Source organism: Ptychodera flava, chromosome 12 (assembly GCF_041260155.1).
Source record: "Ptychodera flava strain L36383 chromosome 12, AS_Pfla_20210202, whole genome shotgun sequence".
NCBI lineage: Eukaryota > Metazoa > Hemichordata > Enteropneusta > Ptychoderidae > Ptychodera > Ptychodera flava.
The window spans coordinates 25,214,103-25,233,740 of record NC_091939.1 but is presented as its reverse complement, the minus strand read 5'-3'; the positions used below and the strand labels follow the sequence as shown (position 1 = coordinate 25,233,740).

The 19,638-nt window shown below is 40.5% G+C and overlaps 1 protein-coding gene across 1 annotated transcript in view; it reads left to right on the top strand.

The window, feature by feature from the left end:
• Positions 1-4,965: 4,965 nt before the first annotated feature.
• LOC139145494 (sodium-dependent serotonin transporter-like) overlaps positions 4,966-19,638 on the top strand; it is a 46,165-nt gene continuing 31,492 nt past the window's right edge. Inside the window, exon 1 of the mRNA XM_070716702.1 lies at positions 4,966-5,386. The gene's annotated coding sequence lies outside the window, so the exon portion shown is untranslated. The remainder of the gene's footprint in view (positions 5,387-19,638) is intronic.

Sequence of the window (19,638 nt, the reverse complement as noted above, 5' to 3'; positions counted from 1 at the left end):
GCGCAGACGGTGACACACAGTCAAATAGACAGACAGAGACATGTACAGTCAGTGATAGAGGCAGACAGAAAGTAAATGAGTAATGATCAATGTACATCAGGATAAGGAGCTAAAGACGGTACAGAGAGCGCCGTTTGTTAATTTGAGTTCACAGCGTGTTTGTTGCTAGGACACAAATGGTAAACTTTCAAAGCATATGTGCAGAGTGAGTTATCAGTGGAAAGTCAAGGAAGCGATCTACATTGACCAGCGACTACCTTTAACCAAACTGAAAAAACCTGAAGCATAAAATGTAAAGAAAGTTTTTTTCGAAGGTGAAGAGAAGAGGGATGTGGGATCGCTTGAAAGTGGGACAAAACATAAACTGTAAAGGCGAGAACGTATAGAATTTTTAAAGAGGTCCCGAGATACATAAAAGTGAGAAAAATCACGCGGACAGACAGGCAGATCTTAACAATGAAGGTGGGTAAGTGATTTTGACTAAGATATGGGACAGTGTAAAAGGAGGTCCCAGAGACAGAAAATAAATAAAATCGTGAAATGTAGAACTGGACACACTGCTCGATAAGCCGACTTGAAGAGAGACATACAGATAAACATTCACACATGATGAAGAGTGACCGGAGACAGCAATATACACAAGATATTGACAGACGGATGTGAGATGAAAAATTCGCAAAAAATTTAGCCTACATGAAATGACGAGAGAGAGAGAGAGAGAGAGAGAGAGAGAGAGAGAGAGAGAGAGAGAGAGAGAGAAGGAAACTGAGATGCCAATCAGATGACGCTTGGTAAATTATTTTGGCGTGATGTTGATCTCGTGAAAAGAAGCATCCTGCAGGCGAAAAGAGTAATTTACGCGTTGTGCAAACAAAGTTATACAGTTATTATACAATTCAAGACTTGGGTTTCAAGTTATGGGCAAGCATATTTTCAGTAATGTAATACTGTAATACTAAAGCTGGGTGACGACGCAAAACACTTGACCCGAAACGACCTTCCGCTCTCTGCGTAACTGGCTTCTCAGCGGAGGACAGCAGACGCAATACATCAACACGAGACCCTTGGCGAGTCTTTCCAGCGTTAGTGAAACTGTTTCAACGGCAAAAGCTGGGTTCCCTGGTCGCCGGACAGCGCCAGAATCGTCACAGACAGAGGGATTCATGAACTAAGTTCCCGCGGTTTGTTTATCAACTATTTATGACGTCATAGGCAGAGGTTTCACCGGGCAGATGTTTGTGCTGACAAGATCCGAGAGCTCCCCCGGCTTAACCACAGGTGTAGAGACCAAGCCTTCTGATAAAAATGATGTGTCAATTTGGCTCATGAGTCGGCAGTGAAAGTTTTATTCCCCGCGATCACTGAACAGAAGAATGTTAGACCCTACGTGCAGGAAGTGTCAAAAGCGACGCTAGCTGGCTGTCGGCAATTCACGTTGGTACACGTTATTAATTTTAACGACACGGGAAAGTTTATTTAAAATAACCCCCTTTCCGCTCATGCCCTCAAATTCAACGCAAATAATAAACATTCTGTTCGTATTGGATGGTAACGACAGCAATAGGTACTTTGATATACTCGTTTCCGAAAATCGTGATTTCTGTCCTCGTTTTAATCATACTTTTCTGTGTGTTTTTAGGTTAAGGATTGACCATTTGATCTTGATACCATGCAATTTTTCTGGAGTTCCATAATCTGACAATTTTCCTGATTCTGCGCAAGTGTGCATACTCCCCCCTCCCGGCCACGATCCTCACTTTTTTTCTTGCTATCAATGCAGTCTTTGATCATCCTATATGATGATGATGATGATGATGATGATGATGATGATGATGATGATGATGGTGGTGGTGGTGGTGGTGGTGATGATGATGATGATGATGATGATGATGATGATGATGATGATGACGATAGAATGGCCCATCCCTTTATGTTCAACATCCACAGAAAAGAGACCTTGCATGCGTGCGAGCAGCGTCCTGAGAGCGTAGTGACGTCATGACACAACGATGAATGTGTCTGCGATTACACATCATGCAAAGACATATAAACATACTGACAGTGATACAGAGAGGGAGACAGACAGGGAGTCGGGAGTTGTATTCAAGTTGTTTGGAAAGACAAGAAGAGGGACAGAGGAAGCGAGATGACGAAAGTGTTTACACAGCTACGTTCGTTGGATGAGAAGTGTTTGACGATCTGGGGCGGTAAATGTTCACAGTGTAACGCAGAGGACGATATCGGCCACACTATATACGGTACCACAATGTGCGCCAAAATAATTGGATGAATCAGTCCCTCCTAACACCGATACCGGCGTGTTGAGCGACCGTGGATAAATGAATGAGTATGTATACATAACGCCACAAGGCTTGAATACAAGATCGGTTAAATCATAGTTTGTATGACATCATATGTATAATTGGATCAAGTGAGTTGAAACAGAGCAAATAAAGATTCCTATCGTACGGATGCTCAGCGCACTGTAGAAAGTAGGCCAAATTCTTTTGTTTATGAACTGTTTTATGATGTAAGTTCCACGCTTTTTAATCGTGACTCCATTGCCATGATTTTGATGTAAAGTAGACATCCTTGCTGAAATTTAGGCAAACTTCTAAATCGTTTGCTGATGCTACTCTCCTGTCTTGTAAACGGAGAATCTCTCAAACGCCTAGTCTTGACTAAAGTGTAAACAATGTGTGGACGAAGATGACCGCAAGTAAATACTTGTGAGGTGTTTTTGACAGTTTACCCTGCACAGAGAGGAGACGGCGACCTAGATTAGCCAGGCTGAGTAATGACTGTGCCAATCACGCCGAAGAAAGTGTCCCCGTCATTTAAGGCCAATGGCGCCGTAGTCTAAATACCCCATTTGCTTTTGAGACCGGAGAATGACAGTAGAGAAGCAACGCTTGTTTGTTGAGGGAACGCAGCGAAGCGTGCAGTCGTTCAAGCCTTTTATGACATATCTTAAGGTAGAACGCGCCTCGGAGACAGACATTCGAGCTTCACAATTTTATCAATTTTCTTCCGACCTACCACTTGTTTGGGCTCATTTTAAAGCTCCTGATGACACCAAAATTTGCGAGGTGACCCCTGATTTTTATTCTTGCTTTGGTAAGAGAATGGTCGAAAGTTTCACTTAGGAAAGTTTGAGCAAAAGTTTAAATCTTTCATTTTTGAGGCGGATATTATCTTAAACAGAGAGTTGTACGCAGATTTGCGTCGACCAGAATAAGCCGTTTAAGGTACTGCGCGCTAAGAAAATAAACTTAAACTTTTGCTCAAACTTACCACAAGCGAACTTTCAGCCATTCTCAGTCAAAATCAATGATAAAATCCGATGGAAATTTTTGTTAATAGAGACAAATTACCCAATACTTACCGATATTGGAAATTCAAAATGACCGCCATCGCTGTGTTATTTCAAAGGGGTAAAATTCCGACTTTCACTAAACTAAGCCGGTGAAAACTCTAAGTGTCAAAATGAGCCCAAAAGAGTGGTAGACCTAAAGAATATTGTAAAAGTTTGGGGGTTTTTTTTGGGGGGGGTCCGAATATCTGTCCCGGGGCACACTCTATTTCAATATGTTGTGTACTCGGTATATTGCGAACAAATGACTTGCCTACACACGACCGCCATGCCATTTAAAGAGGATCATGATCTTATGATTTTTTTACAACGTCTCAAATTATCGCCTCGACTGGACAGCGATTTAACGAGTCAATGTTCAGACATACAGCGCAGTTCTGAAAAAAGACAAGACAAAAAAAACAAGAAACAGGAGAAAGCAGTGGAATTCGCATTATAAGATTCAGTACCATGTTCCGACAATAAATCAAACAAAACGTGTAAACTGAATAGTTTAAGGTCGTTAATTTGAAAAAAGACACCATTGTCTCGCTATCTTTTTCCAGCGCCTACTCTCAACCTGATACTTCATATCAAGGAAAGTTATCTGCCTCGTTCACTTCTTCGTTCGTTTCAGTCCAAACGCAATGTCAAAGGTCACCGAGCTAGCCTACGCAACGCCAATGATATTCCATGGAACAATGACATATTCATCAAATTTTTATCCTTAGTTTTTAATTCTTACTTTTTTTCAATCTATGATGGTGAAAGCAGTCGTTCGTTTTGGCTATCTAAATACAAACGCTAACTTTTCAATGGCGAATGTCCCAATCGTCCAGAAAAGGGTTTACTTCGTTTCAACTTGCCTTTTGATTTTGAAACCTAGAGTCTTCACAAAATATATTAAGATCTCGTTTCAACACAGAACCTTCGAGTAAGAAAGTAAACAAATATGACGGTTCTGTAAGATATCTGATCTCGTTTCCTAATTGATTATAGGATGACCTTGATCCAAAATGAACCTTTGCTTTGTCCTGAAAGGCGTCTTCAGGCCATGTTGCCCTTGTGAAACTAAACTGAGTATAGTTGTGTATAGAATAACGCTCGAAACTGTCTCGTCGACCTTAGTGATGACTTTAGGACTATGCATAAGGTGAGATCTTTGTGCCTGGCAATTGAAAAATCGAGCTCGTTCGAAGATTAGCGCACAAGCTAAAACTCAACCAAGCACTAACTATTTCAATTACAAGTGACATTCAGCTTTGGTGCAAGCACAAGTTAAGCTGCTACTGCTTCATTCGCCCTCATTAAATTCGTTAAGATAAAATTTATAACAGTATTTCCGGAAACAACATTTAACATCAAGCGATTGCATTGTTAGGTTTTATAAACCCCTCTTTGATTTTTTGATTACTTGAAACCTATCAAAATATATTTAGAGAGCTATGCTTGTATAACAAATTTTCTGACAGAGGAAAAGCAGAGCCCTTGGTATACAACTTCAACGACAAACAGGTGGGGTTTGATGATCCGATTGGACGCACACTGTAAACGTTTACATATCATGGATGCACTTATTGCGTGGTGTTTTGGTGTCGATAGACAATATGTAGTCTGATCGGACCGTCACGCACTTGGCACAGCAATTTGCCATCTGTTGGGATCAAAAGAGTAAAAAACCGCGGACTATATTATTGTACTTTTTGACGGTGAAAGATGTTCCCCGCTCTGCCCACGCCATTCAGTGAGTGACCTCGTCCGACCTTTTATTCCGACCAGTCGGCAATCGCTCAAATGAAGTTTGGTCGAATAAAAAAGGCAGTCTCGCGGTTGCACAGATATCAAGAGTTGAATACAGGGCTTGACGGCGCATGCTCTGGAAAGAACACATACACGGTGACGACCGACCGGACCGATACGCGTAAAGTGCCTGGTTGGGGTGCACCGACGTTTATTGAGGACAAGGACTGCCGTGTCGTAACTTTACAACAGCAGTTCCAATCACCTGCTTATCTGTCTCAGGAAACGACTAAGGTAAGATTGGGGAAGACACTCCTGCCCTTTCGTTTGTGGAAGTGAGCGTGCTTCAAAGTGGTCTGGCCTGTGTTGTATACTTACTTGGCACTGCCTAGCCTACGTCGACATTTGTTATAAAAAGTCACTACATCGCGAGAGGTTCACTCTCGGCGACAGCACAGCACGCAATACCATCTACCAAAGATGCCGTATTTACGTACACCTCGTAAAGTGAGAGAAATTTTCAACAAACTCGAAGCATACCGCGCTGCCTTGTTTTTCGAGTCGTTCCACAACCAGTTTCGCTGGGTCACGCGTGAAGTTCAAAGCATTCCTGTCCTACATCGCGGTTTTTTAAGGTGAGGTACTACACATTCAACGAACAATGGCCAGGTTACCTTGAAGTAACCTCCTTACATTATTGGGGCTTTCATGGGACAATTTAGACGCGGAGAAACGCTCCCTTTGAAAACGTTTTCCCATAGACCATAGGGTCTATTGTTTCTCAAGACTGATTATCTCAGTGAGCTCGATCAGGGACCGTGAAAACTTAACCCCCACTGACTGTCCTAAAAGCAACTTTCCATCACTATACTACCAGCCAGTGTTTATACCTTACTTATATTTTGTGGATCCGTTGAAGGCATAGAGAAATGATCAGTATGTACATCAAACAAAATTAAAGTAGTCCACAGGTCTGTGGCTGCTCTCGCTGTGATGTTTGACCGAAGATTCCACTCTGAACAAGCTGGTTTGTGCTTCATATACGCCCCTTACTCGATTAGATTTCTGCACAGCCTCAAGGCAACCACAGTCAACGTTCACATTTCCGTAATGTGTAGTTCAAAGGTAGAATCCTTGTCATCTTCAAAACCCTTTAATCAAACCCTAGTATTGTAAAAAAGCTGTACCATTCAACTTAGGTTGCCGGTGAGGTCAGCTTTAATAATTATACTTTTTTGTGACAGTACTCGGCTTTGTTGTATAGGGGCGCTGATGTGTAAAGATCTTCATTTTGTCACTGCAAATGCGTTGGCGCTCGTAAATTTCAACATAAGAATGTTATCCAGTTTCTCGTCGCCTGTTATTTGGAGCCAGTCATTTCTAACACGCTACGATCTTTTCAGCTCATTACGGCCAGCGATTTCCAATTAACTGAACCGCAAGGCGCAAAGTATTTTCTGAAAACAACTTTTGCGTATATGCGATGAACTCTGGCTCGCTTCACGTCGACGTGCATGGTGGCTTTTCTGATACACATGAGAAGAGCAGAAACTGTTTCTTCGCTTTTCACCCACCATGCTTCCTATTTATAGCTGTATGTGATGCCCTTTGGAAGCTAGCAGGACATTTGTTTCAAATCACACGACTCCAGACTCCAGTTTATTGATAAAGTCCCGTGCCGTTCATTCGAGTGTAATTGCCCTTCATTTCATACTGTCGAGTGCTTTTACTTCAGAATCGTACCGACATTGCTTGAAGCACTGGGACTACTGGTCTAAAGCTTGCTTCAACATATTTTTCAGTCAAGTTCCCTCTCATTTTGGAAAATTTCAATAAATGTGATCATTTCGATATATGATCGGAGTGCGACGCGTGTGTAAATTTAACACACTTCTACAGAGTTCAAAAATGTATAGGCCTACATACAGTTGATGGAACAGTACGACACCCTTGCAGCCTTGATAACAGCTACCGGGCAATGGAGAGAGAGAGAGAGAGAGAGAGAGAGAGAGAGAGAGAGAGAGAGGAGAGAGAGAGAGAGAGAGAGAGAGAGAGAGAGAGAGAGAGAGAGAGAGAGAGAGAGAGAGAGAGAGAGAGAGAGAGAGAGAGAGAGAGAGAGAGAGAGAGAGAGAGAGAGAGAGAGACAGACAGACAGACAGACAGACAGACAGACAGACAGACAGACGGACGGACAGACAGACAGACAGACAGACAGACATACAGACAGACAGACAGACAGACAGACAGACAGACAGACAGACAGACAGACAGACAGACAGACAGAGACAGAGAGACAGGCAGGCAGGCAAGCAGGCACACAGACAGAGACAGACAGACAGACAGACAGACAGACAGAGACAGAGATAGACAGACAGGCACAGACAGACAGACAGACGGACAGACAAACAAGACAGGCAGAGGCGGATACCAAAAAGGCATCAAACAGAGACCGACGGAAACGTGGGGCGTTTCTTTTCTTGCATCGAAATCCCAATCTCGAATCTCAAGCGCGGGTTTTTTCCCTATAAAAAGTTCAAAGTCCAAGCAGTAGAAAGCACGATGGTGATACTGAGTCTGTGAGAAAACACTCACTCCGTCAGTGTATTTTAAGTAAAACGAGAAACACGTGTATAGATAGTACAATACTACTTTATAGAGCATGCACCAAAAACTGTTGAAAGTTTGCACCCCTAAATCTATTAACCTGTCTTAATTCACATCAAATCGAAAAGCTCCGTCTCTTGAAATATTAGGTACAGTATTGCCGTCATCTCGTAAAATAAACGTTGATCGCGGTAAATCATTGAGTGACATATATTCTCAGACTTACGTTCCACTGGACAATGGGATGCGTAATTTGCATAATGTATCTCTTCATTTTTATGTTCGTTGTTGAAAGCCGGTTTTTTAGTGTGAATCTTAAAACCGGACTCGACTAAATATCGTAACACAAAAAGTTGCGCAGTTGGACGTTAGGGGCGCTACCCGGTACGAATTTACATAAGCCACCAAACTACATTTCTCAACAAAAGAAATACTATCAAAAATCACGAAAATTGATCAAAACTCAAAAAAAACCACAATATTTACGAAAACGTGAAACGATTCTTCACGTACTATGACCAGATTCTTAAACCACTGAACAATTTGAAATCAATCGAAGGTCTATTTAGTTTAAACGTTCAGATATTAAACAATGAGATAACCGTCTGACATAAATCAGTTCACTTCGCAAAATAAAAGCCAATATATTTTGGCGCGTGTTTACAAGAACTTCACGTTTTACCGGCAAATGACTCTCATTTCAAAAGCTGCAGCGCACGATTTATCGTGTGAAATAGGGCGAAAGGAAAAATGGGGTTGAGTTTCACGACTACGCTTGCGACCAGCTTTAGGGGACCTTCCTGAGTTTCAACTTGGCTCTAGCCTGCAGCCGTGTTTATGTATGCTGTGCGAGTGGTTGGTCACTCGAATATATAACCTTGCTCAACAACTCCCCACCGACCAATTTTTTAATGTGTGCGAAAGGCATCAGAGTGTCATACAAGGAATGAGCGACGGCATAATGTAAATTGTCAAAGATCGTTTTCATCGGGAAACCAACGCTGTTCTTGTCTCCACCGATACCTTTAATCTTCTTTAGATAAACTTGGTGCACGCGAGTTTCGGAAAGCTGTTGTATTTGCGCGCGTTCGTCTTTCTTTTCTTTGTTGTGGTAGTGAATAGAGGCTATCACGAAGCGCGCGAAGCCACCAAGACGCCATGCAACAGGTAGTTTCGGGTTAAAGGTCAGATAACGAATCGTTGCATGGAGTACCTCTTCGTGTGTTTGGATTCGGCACCTGTAACGGGAAGATCTGTTTGTCTGCTGTGAACCGCAAGACTTGAATTCACCTTGTTATCTGACGAGTGTTAAAAACTCGCTGATTCCATAACGTCGAGTGTTTTACTACGTTCTTGTCATTCAGAGAAGTCGCTGAAATTACTTAAACGCAGAATGTCGGTAGAAACTGAACGTAGTATTAAACAAGCATTCAATTCATTAAGAACTGTGCGCCGAGGAGGAAGTAGCTGTCAAATGACATTAATCTAAGGGGCCTCGTTAGAGTTTGTATCAGGGTTTTGTCAACCCTCCCACTGGAAAACTCGTTTTCCTTGCTCACTGTACTGTGTGTGGATCCAAATTTTCAAAATTCGCGCTCTCAACTATTTTGAGAGTCGAGTATGTACTCCAGTAAGCGTTAGGGATTAGTTCCACACATTTAACCGTGAGCAAGAAGCAAAACAATAATTCTGCTTCGGCTAATTCACAATTATTGCTGTCGGTTGGATCTCATTTTCCAGATGTTTTAAAACGAAACTACACAAGCACTGAGAACATGGAGGCCAAAGTGAGGAAAGTGTCATATAACTGAATAATTCCCGCCGGCTTACAGCTGAGGATTAGATTAAGGTAGAATGCGCCCCGGGGACAAATATTCTGATTCTTATGAATTTTTACAATTTTCGGTCTACTGTTTATGGGTGTTCATTTTAAAGCTAAGTAAGGAAAGGTTTCCAAGTCTTATATTTTTTAAATAGTAATCTAACTTGTCCCAAAAGAGTGAACACGGGGATGTCGGCCATTTTGAATTTCGGTAAGCTTAATTTTTAAATGATCTGTTTCTGTTGTAGCAAATTTCGCGAAGTGGCCCCTGATTTTTTATTCTTGATTTTGAATTAAAGGTAATGATTTCAATTTTTCCTTGAGGAAAGTTTCAGCAAAGGTTTAAATGTTTCAAATTCAACTTCGAGGCATGTACCACCTTAAAGTTGGGGTTCAAAGTTGGGTGTCACTGATATTTCCACGACGGACAAGTTCAGTCATCGATTTCTTCCAACTAGTTACCATCCACTATTTTTAACGTGCGCCAATTGTATTGTTAAGATAAAATCAGAAGCAGTAATGCGTCTACAATTACTGAACAAGACGAGATGTAGTACTGCCGCGAAAGCGATCAACACTCTCCTTCACTTGGGGTTATGCACACACAATTTTTTGCTGAGCTCTTTCAGCCAAAATCATAATGTTCTAAGGGCACACCTTCTTGATTTTTACTATTGAACATTATTTTAGGCTATCTAACTTTTAGCTGTGAATGACTCAGTACAAATTACGTATACACGCACTAAACTAGCGGATGTTGATTGTCTTCATGATAAATTGTGTCGACTGTTTTGCGAATCTTTCAACAAATATTACCCGAGCGGCTACATGGGCCGTCTAGCAAAAACTTTACAATTTCCATGCCAAAAAAGTTAATGCTCGTTACCTTTAAGTGGTTGCGTCTCACTCTTCCCGGCAAAAGATCTATGTGTCGCTCCAAAGGTTCCACGGTCCACAAGTGTGCGACATATGTGACCCATTATTTTTAAACGTTATCACCCGATAACAAATTTCAATATTTATTAATCCACAAAATATGAAAAATGTTCACCTAGTTCATCATTTAATGGCCGGCCTTTGCACGATCAATTTTACTATATTTAACCGATGTTCTATCGAACGGCAGGGGAGAGAGAGATCGGAAATGTCGCATCCTTCCACAAACCATTTATAACCGAGTTTGAAACGACCAGGTCAAGTTTTTACCCGTTGCTTCAATTCGTCACGCGACGTTGCATTTGACCTTTCATTTTTCAAATGTATGGCCTAATAACAAAAAAGAGCAAATTAATCATGATTAATTGTGTCATGAACAAGTTCTTCTCATCACATTTATGATTAACAACTGCTGTGTGTCCGCTCTGTTTGTATCCATCACAGGGAAATCTAGCTGAGTTGTCATTTAGGAGTAGTATACAGAGATATCAGCTCAGTCATTTCTGAAATAAAAATACCAAAAACGTTCAATCGCACTACAAATCTATAAAGTTCATCCAATCCTGAGAGTGTTGAATGGTGACCGCAATGACGACACCTTGTTGATTTTGCTTGCGATCGCAGGTATCGCCGACGCGTTGAGGGACTTTGGCCATGAATAGATACGCAGTCTGCCGCAGACAGTAAGACACACAGACATAAACAAATTTAAAGATAGCGCCATTATCATGATTGAATATTCATCCATTTGATTTTAAGTTGTAACCTCAGTCTCGCAATACAGAATGGCGCTTCTTCTCAAACAGTTAGATCCTCGCGCGGTTTATTGTTGAGTGGCGCGTGGCCTTGACAACGATTGACCTGAACAAGGCCATATAGAATACACGTCCCGTACTTGGGCCGCTATTGGTACTTGGTCAATGGTGCAGATCGAAACACAATACATGTTCTCTTTAAAGCTAGGACTGGAATTTTTCAAAGTGATTCTTAATCAAAACACAGCTGTCGTGGTTTTGGAAGTGAAAAGACTGCGGGACTTCGTGAAAAATTCTTTCTCGGATATCAGAATGGTCAGAATGCAAATTAGCGTTATGTCGATACACGCAAGGTAGGTTTGTTTTCGGGAACTCTATTTCCAACCTTCAAATCTGAACATCATTGTCTATTTGACAAAGTTTGCGTTATCCTTCCGTCGTAGGTACACCAGGTTCTGACATAGTTACTTTATGCTAGAAATCGCCTTGCAAGAAACAACTGCAATTTTAACTCAGCCTTAGAATTGAATTTACCCGCCATGTTCGAAGTTCTATGGATGTTCGGTGCCATACTATTTATTTGTTCATTGTGATGGTAGAGAGATCCGTATGGTGGATCTATTAGAGTCTCAACTCTAAAGAATGTGGCAGAAGTTGTTGATTGAAGTTTTACAGATTCTCTCCTCTAAAGACTTCGTAACAAGGTCCTCAATTATATTCACCATGTTACAAGGAAGCCGAGAAGTCTCTCCTTATGATTTCTTACGATGCTGAGTTCCACATGGTTACTGTTAAGACGGCTTTGTTTATTTACTTATATGAAAGATCGTAAATTTCCTACTTTCAGACGCATGTCGGGGTTAAGGATGGCGTTCCTCTTTGCCGCTGTAGTCAATCCTCGACTGTACGGGTTCAAACTCTAGATATTCTTGAGAAATCAGAAGAGGAAAGTTTTTGCGACATCCCGAATCTGTAATTTATTGTGATTTAATTAACCACATACATTCAACTAAAATCGATGTAGAAGTGCATGAGTAAAATCTCCACATCATGAACTTTCTATCTATCTATTAGAACAGTGTATAAGTAATTTTCAAAATTTCAATCTTATATGTAAAAAGATAACTCAAGTCAGGTCAGGTCAAAAAATGAAGATTTTATCTTGTATGGCTGCCTTTATTGAATATGGCAGAGTTACTCTTTTCTTATCGTAGTTAGAACTGTGTGGGGAGCAGAAAACGCATCTGTTTGCGATAATCGGCCATAGAAAGAAGTTTATTATTATTATTCTTTATTAACTATACCAGGAAACATTTTCTTGCAATAAAAAACAAATATCACAAATACAGGAATGTGACAGGGTACAAGATCACTCAGAAGAACGTATTAAAAACACGATAAAAACGGGGCTTCATAGACAGACAGACAGACAGACAGACAGACAGACAGACAGACAGACAGACAGACAGACAGATAGATAGATAGATAGACAGACAGATAGATAGATAGATAGATAGATAGATAGATAGATAGATAGATAGATAGATAGATAGATAGATAGATAGATAGATAGATAGATAGATAGATAGATAGATAGATAGATAGATAGATAGATAGATAGATAGAGATAGATAGATAGATAGATAGATAGAGATAAATAGGTAGATACCTCTTATAGTAAAAACTACAAGTTTCGAAAGAGTCTACATATGGACATGATTCTCTCTAATAATCGTATTGAAAAGGTCTGAAATGTTCATGGACATATCCCTAAGTGGCAATTGAGCATTAAACTAGTCGCTGATTGGACAATCCTACGGCAGAAGGGACGTAGCTGAGATGGGTCAGCTCGACGCGTGTTCAGTCTTAAAGTTCTAAACTTACGAACCGATGGAAGCACCCCAAAATGGATTGGATAAATGTTAATTTTAGAAGGATTTACTTCTGAAGTATTTTTCACGTTGATCGATAAGCATTCCCATTAGCTTTTGTATGCCATTGGCTATACCTCTGTTAGGTACTTGGCGCCTCGAAATTGAAAGACTTGAACTTTTGCTCAAACTTTCCTCCGGCAAACTTTCAACCCTTCTCTTCAAAATCAATGATAAAAATCAGGGGTCATCGTGCAAATTTTGGTACTAGAGAAACAAATAACCCAAACTGTTATTTACCGATATCTGAAATTCAAGATGGACGCCACCCGTGTGTTCTATTACAAAACTAAGCCGGTGAAAACAAGTTCAGGTTCAGAAATTACACATTGTTGCAACGAATTTTGAGAGCAGATGCCATAGTAGTATCTGGAAGAATGTGTTAAGTGTCACTAAAGAAATTAAGCTACGAGATTTTCAGTGGAGATTTTTGCATCGATTAATTCCATGCAACAAGTACTTGTATTATTGGAAGAAAAAAACAACTATGGAATGCTCTATTTGTAAGCAAATTGACTCCGTTGAACAGAGATATTTAAATTGTGAACTAGCTTTAAAGTGCTGGAAATTTATATCAGGAATTATTTCAAATTATGCAACTTTGATATTGAGGTCTCTGAACAAAACATTGTGTTCACTGAGCCTCTCAAAAATATTTCAAGCAAGGTAGATCGCTCTATTATACACCTTTTGATTTTGTTAGGTAAATGGAGTATCCATAAGTATTAGACATCAGGATCTACTATTCCCATTGAAAATCTTGTTAAAAATGAAATGATGCTACGATTCAAATTGAAAAAAGTTTAAGAAGTAATAATGACTATGTAACATTTTTACAGAGGTTTGAGAAAATAATTAAACTGATGTAATGCATTTTCTTTTCCTTTCATTTTTTGTAATACTTTGTAAATAGTGACTCGTTTAAAGCCCCAGTATTTGTAACTTTTAACCTTTTTTTATGTTCGAAATTACATATTATTCTCTTACATCCATCGTGAAATGTTGTTCAGTAAAGAAATAAGCCAAATTTGTGCTCCTGTAGTGACGTACAAACGCTAAATATTGCCCGATCGAGTTGGATTGCCGCGCGGGTTTGTTGACAATTTGTAGGCTGTGCACGTGATCGAGAACGCCGATACTGATGACATCATCGAGCCTGCAACATTCCTGGGGCTTTGCCATGCCACGCCACACTGCCCGGCCCGGGTAATCGCCCATGGTCGCCGGCTGAATGACCTGCGAATGGTTTTATTTTGTTCTTCTCCGTTCAAATACGTACTGCTACTGTGTTTCAGAGGATACAGAACTTTGGCAGAGGAGACTAACATTCTATTCTGGTACCGTGTGCGTTTACGGATTATTCAAACTGCAGTCGGCAGTGCACTGATGCGCACCCTGCAGTTGGTCACTTAGAACTCCGGGTACCGATGTAAAATCAAGACGACACTATATACACTTGGCCCACTTCTGTAGGCAAATAACTATCGAAATTGAGTAACTTGAAGTAATAAATTTCAGCTGATTGTCGCTTTAGCGGCAAGGTGATTGCGAAATCGAAGCAACATAGTTTGGCAATGTATGGTAGTCTGTCGAGTGCAGTGAACGCGATGGCCTTGGCAGCAAGTAAGGGAACCGTCAGTATTTACGACCTGGGGGGTCATTCAAAAATTGAAAGTTATAAGGGGGTGCTAAAAATGTGTTTTCTTTGTCTTACTCTGTCCTCAATGACATAATGATTATTTGATTATATATATTTCACTCTGATACATATTAAATAAAAGAAAATAAATACTCTAACAGTACAAATAAATATCAACTAGATGAAGCAAGGCAAAAACTACAAGTAGGTGCTACTACTAGCAATACTTATTATGAAAGAGAAGATAGTGACGATGAGAATGATATCGTTGTTCATGTACGCAATGGCACCAGCGACATTAAAAATGAGGATCAACAGTGGTGATGATGATGTCACACAGTAGTTTTCTGCAGTCGTTACCAGGGTTGGAAGGAGAGGCTGGGTCATTGAGAAATGTTCTCGACAGATATCACTATAAGTGCAAAGGATCTAGGACAAAACTGAACTGTTGTGAATTCATCCTTTATATTATCATAGAAATGTATATTTTATTTGACTTGAGTTCAACAACCATTTGGACATTTAACCATACCATAATGACATGCTACCCATCCAAATTTAGCAATACTATATGGTCGGAGACTGCTTATTAGGTGAGCTTTTATATCTACATATTATTACATGGGCTCAGGTAAGCCAAACTTTCTGTTAGAGAGGGGGTTACTCAAAGTCATCATGGTTGGCTGGGGTGCGACTCAAAATTTCGGAGTTTCTAATGTATTCCTCCGACCCCCACGTTGTAAATAATGACGGCTTCCTAAACAGCTGTGAACGCCTGCGTCAGAACGATCGCGACCAGTATACGCACTGCCGTATCTCAGCGAAAATTTAGAAAAAAACAATGGAGCTACTGCTAAGAAATTTACAGACTTTTGGCTCTTGATGCATCAGTTTCTGAGCTTTTATACTGGTAAAAAGGCATTCTGAATACAGCGGTAAATTTCCTCCCAAACGACAAAGGATAACACGCGGGCATTCTGCAATGGACGCTGTCAATTTTACCTTGCTGCAGGCCCCACACCAATCTCGGCCCGGCCCCGCTGCACTTGTACAGTCTACTACCTCCATGTAGTACAGCCTTACAGGTCTAGTAGCTGGCCAAACACACAAAAAACAACGTCGCAGTGTAAATTCCGTAGGTCAGAACCGTTGATCATAAATTTTCAGAACCAGTGATGTTTAAAAGTTTTGTATTGATCACTTCATTTAGGTTTATGTAGGCCCACAGTACCTCTGTGGTAGGCCTAAATGACTTTCTCATCGAGCTGCGTCTATAATTGTCCCGGGCATTGTCCATGCAAATTTTGGGCCTGCCTTAGCTCCCTCCGATCGTCTGTAAACTACAGCCTGAGCAAATTGTACAGTTGTGAAAGTCAGATATGTATCATGAATTTTATACAAAAATACAAACAACAGAATCAAACCAAGAGGTTAGTTTGCTGTCGGGCCGGGTGCGCAGGGGACGATTTTTCAGTGAGGCCGGGATCTCTCTTGTGTTTGAACTTCCATCGCATCGCAGCTAGCCGATACTTGTTGTACTACTGTAGTCCTTGTGAGGATTAGATACCCGTTACGTTCGATATTATTTTGAAATACTTTTAAATTTAATAAGTAAGACTTTTGTACTGCATTCAAGATATAATTTTTCCTTTCTGAGCGTTTTCAATTACGCCGTACGGCAACGATATGCGAAGTTGATAGGCTGTGTTGCCTGCAGCGTAGCCTGGCCGTACACAAAACTTCGTTTGAGTAGACGGAGCAGAATTAGTCCCGTCATTTATTTTCAACGAAATTTTCATTATACTCCATAACGGAAGAAACGACTAGTTCAATGATTACAATGGTGAAGTGCTGAATTTTTATTCATATATGTTTTTCTCTCTCAATTCATTCTGCAAACTTGATCTCCGTACCATCGGTCGCAACGTGCAGTGCCTTGCATGAAGCTTACAATCGACTGCCTCCGTTGTTAGTTTAGCTGTTCAAGACGTTTGTTTGCACGGCTCATAGTCGGAACAATCTGTAAACACTTACATATTTATATCTTTTCGGTATTTCACCCAACTTTTGCGGGTTTTTAGCTGAGTCTCCAGTTTCGATGGACCAGACCTTTTCGAAGAGCGTATGGTTTCTGCGGACGCCACAGTAAAACGTTTCGTTTCGTGTGTCAACAAAGCTGACTTCTGGTCCGGACAAGAAGTCATTTTTCACTCCTTTTACTGTTAATCGTGAGGCGGGCTGGGCATGCAAACCATGCGATTCAGTATTAATTATGGTCTACTTTCACATACTGAGGATGTCATTTTAATCAAAATATGAAAAAAATTGTTAAAAGTTACAAATACTGGGGCTTTAATAAAAGAGAAGAAAAAACCAAGTTCATAAGCTTCGAAATGAGCTACTACAAGTGGTAGGCCGAAGGAATATTTGAAAAGTTTGAGAGTCCGAATAGCTTTCCCCCGGGCGTATTCTACCTTAAATCGTGATATGGAGTTCATTTGGACACGAAAAGACATCTTGAGAAATTTGCTACAGACAATCGCAGTATCTAACCTGGCAAGGAACTTGCACTTCGCAATGATAAATGCCACAAAGCCGCCCACGACATTTAATAAATGTAATAAAACTTGCTCAACATGACCAATTAATGACACATCACGACCTTTTCGACTGCTTGCTGCTATATATTTTCATATCGGAAAAGGTCAAATGAGGTCACCGGTGCTTGCTTTGTATTTCCACGCGTGTGGTATGAAGGCAGAATGAAAGTTACATGTCCAATAAAATTTTTTCGGACATGAATCGAAAACGATTTCACTACGATTTTCTTTATCACTATTATTTGATCAATTTTGCTCTCACTCGGTACACTGCGGCACTAACTTGAAAGTGACCTCATATTCGATGAACTTGACTCTCACCTCGTTGAACTGACCCCCCGCCGCGATAAAAACAGGAAATGGTACTCACAAATCCCAACGTGGATATGCCCTACTAAAACGTAACGACGCTCAACTACGGCTTATTAAGTTTCAATAGTGTGTCCTGTCGCTCCATATCTGTGTATTAATACTTTTCGAAAGTAGCAATGACACTATATAAGGTATGAGTTTGAAACGCTAGTCTTTCTACAGGCCGTAACATGGTTGCATAAGTTTTTTAATTCCCTCGCTGCATGATGAGCAAGAATTAAGTCGTAGTGCCGTCGAATTGACAATCCAGCAATCCAGTATCGCAAAGTATTGAAGACCATTAATCAAATTTTTCGTCATTTATTCCTATCAAAGTGTACTCTTAGAGCTCCGTTGATGTTGGAAATTTTGAATTCCCTATCATTCCACCGATTTCGTCTTGTCTTCATGACACATGAAGCAAAATTCTCAGAAAAAGTGACGCTTTATCATCTATCCGTAATCGCTCGCGAAGAATGATCGATTGAGTTTGTGGTCCAATAACATCCTTCACATCCCGTGGTTACTCTAATTCAGTTCACCTTGACACCAGTTCCACTTATTTTGTTCGAAAGTGGTGGGAACCAAGTTTGTGTCGTTCAAGGGCGTGAAATTACCGTTGACGAGAACAAGGCTTAGTCACATCAACGTCAAACCGTTTATTTCGGGGAAAAGGCGGTTCAATGTCGAACGGACACACTCGCCCTACAGCTTCCCTCAATCAGCCGTGACTTTTGATGTCTTTTCTAGTAGTGATTTTGTTCTCTCCTGTGAAATAGTTTTTTTTGTTCTGCCCCTAAAATCATGACAAAGTACCTTTTACTCCACTTGTCGACACGACCTGTATAACTGTGATGTCCAATGTCACTGTTGGCAGCTGAAATTTTTCCCGAGTAGAATTTCTCTCAACTTATAACATTGTTCATTGTACAAACCGCATGCAAAAATAGGTATTTAGTTTATTTCGACATAATTTACAGTGAAGCAGAAAATTTATTTTTATAGAACACACGTTCATGAGATTTTTTCCAAAAGTTACAGCAAATGGGACTTTACAAGTCGAAAAAATCGTAAAGTTGCAGCGTCTGTATCATCGAGTTGGGAAACAAAAAAAATTGAGCGCCAAATATTAAATTTCTCAAAAAAGGGCACTAATTGCAATAAATGTTGATCCATGTAAAATTGTATTACGCAATGTAGTGTGATTACTGAATAGATTTATTGAATGAAAATAAAGTGATTTACTGTTGAATTATAAATAAAAAATCAAAAATGTCAGGCGAGTTCATAACTGTCAAAATCAATAGACGCGGACTAACTCGTTTGATTACTTCTTGAGCATTTTTGGCTTCGCCGAAGGCAGGTCATAAATCTAAAAATATCACTGCGCGGTGGGGAGTCGACCGACTTAATTAAAATGTGATTTATAGCAAGTTGGAACCAATTAGGCGCGCTACTTCATCGGTATTCCAATCTGGAGCAAAGTTATCCATTCCGCCATTCGCTGTGGCTGTGTCACGTGACTGGCTCTACATATTTCGGCTCAACAGGTGAGACTGGCTGAGCACGACTCAGCGAACGACTTTGCGAACGGCTTCTGCATAGCAAGGCGCAATAAATGAAAACAAAGCCAACGTACTCTAGTTTTAGTCGATTTTAAGTGAGCCAAGATTTCAGAATCGATGCTTTTTTTAGACGCTGGTGATTTTGCGCGCCATAAAAACGTCCGTTCCTGCACGATCTCCCAAACGGTGTCAGATTGCCTCGTTTTACGTTCACTTCCGAACCCGCGGGGCTTGCGACACCAACCATAAATGTAAGACTTACGTGTTCACCGACTCGTAGCGTTTATGAAAATAAAAATAAATATGAATGCACTTTCAAGAAATTCAACCGTTTCAGATATGC